Genomic DNA, 1680 nt, shown 5'->3' with positions numbered 1-1680 from the left:
TAACCACAGGAAGTTTTTTTTTTTTTTTTTTGGAAAAAATAAAGGAAAAATAATATTATCACTGAGTAGCAGTAAGTATTTCCTATTGATTTATAAAATTTATTTTTTTTGTATTATTTTAAAGGGGAAAAATGTAACAGTAGTAGTTTCCTATTTCCGGAGAGGTGGAGTTTATAATTGTTATGGAGAAAGTCAGTAATTATAATAAGGGCAAACAACAATAAGAAAATATGTTATTGCAATTAAAAGAGTAGCAAAATGGAGAATATAAGTAAATAATTCAAATTTTTTAGATTTTTTTCTGATTAAGGCAAGTATATTTTCCATATTCAGAATATATAAAGTTGATAGAGTAAAAAAAAAAAAAAAAAAAAAAAAAAAAACTTGAATTCAATGGATAATCTCTGTAAGGTCAGAAATTTAATCCGTGAAAAAGCATCAACGAGATCAAAATCGTACCAATATCGAGAAAACAATAAATAGTTTCTCCTTGTCCTCGTCCTTTGAGGAGAAGAAAAAGGAAAAGGTGACAGCATAGCGGCTGATTGGTCCCTGTAGTGATATAATATAAATTTGCAGGCAACCCTAATGCGTATAACGAGACAAACGATAGAGACAAGAAGCTCAAGAACCCAGTATATATTTTTTGCTTCTAAAATCTTTCATTCATTCAAATTTGTACGCAAAAGAAAAAGGATCAGCAATGAGCTGCTCCTCTCTAGGCTGTGTTAAAGCAGAAAACCCAGTAAAAATACTATCTGCAAAACCTGAATGGCACAAGTCACAAGCAACATTTATAAGAAATTTATGCATGGAGAAAGAAAAAGAGAGAAGGGTTAATAATATTAGCAGTACTGATCATAATTATAAGATCAGATTTTGTTTTGGCTCAGATATTTGTGCTAATGGTAGTCCTGATAATTTTGTTTTCAGGCAAAGATATCTCAGGAGCTACCAGCTTACTAGGGATGATCAACTGAAGAAAAAAACTGTTAAAGAGAAAATGAAGAGGTGGTTCGTGGAGAAGAAAGGAAAGAGTAAGTTGCTAAGAAGTTATAATTCTGGTTCTTGTGCTGAAACGTGCTTGAAGTTCCTGCTGTGTTTTGTTGCCAAAGTTGATGTTAAAGAGGGTTCAAGTACCAGAAGCTTCCTCTCTGTGAGCAGTCCTTCTACCATATCAACTGGATGAAAATGATAACAATGGTGATGATATTTCTTGAAGATTTTAATTAGAACTTACTTTATTTTTGAAATTTGCTTTATATATGTTTAATAATATGTTTATATATTGTTAAATGGCTTAACAATATTAGGCAATACTAATTTAGCTTTTTTTTTTTTTTTTTTAAAAAAAAAAAATTTCATGCTAGTTGAATTTGGCTTTCCAACAAAAAAAAAAAAAAACCATAGTAATTTGGATTGTGTATTTATTTTGTCCTTTAGATTAAGTGTTTGATTTGCTAATAATATACAAAATTATTATTATTATTTTGCAATAATCGTTTGGTAAATTATCTACATTCATGGTTACCAAAATTTGTGATTAATTTAATTAAGATCACATTATTACCCATCCAAATTAGAGATTTGAAAATAGCATGGCACTAAAAATAAATATTTTATTCAAAATAATTATTATTTTCTTATAATAAACTAATATGAGAACTACTTATTAATTTA

At 28.3% G+C, this 1680-nt stretch overlaps 1 long non-coding RNA gene across 1 annotated transcript; it reads left to right on the top strand.

Annotated features, from left to right (window-relative positions):
* The first annotated feature begins 642 nt into the window (after window positions 1–642).
* Window positions 643–1253, top strand: LOC149497925 (uncharacterized). The gene is made up of 2 exons (XR_016320149.1): window positions 643–851; window positions 934–1253. It is a non-coding gene; the product is annotated as an uncharacterized LOC149497925 (long non-coding RNA).
* Window positions 1254–1680: the final 427 nt, after the last annotated feature.

Source organism: Jatropha curcas, chromosome 3 (genome assembly GCF_041381405.1).
Source record: "Jatropha curcas cultivar XTBG-Jc1 chromosome 3, XTBG_Jcur_1.0, whole genome shotgun sequence".
NCBI classification, from domain to species: domain Eukaryota; kingdom Viridiplantae; phylum Streptophyta; class Magnoliopsida; order Malpighiales; family Euphorbiaceae; genus Jatropha; species Jatropha curcas.
The sequence above is the reverse complement of the archived record's forward strand: the minus strand, read 5'-3'. Positions and strand labels throughout refer to the sequence as shown.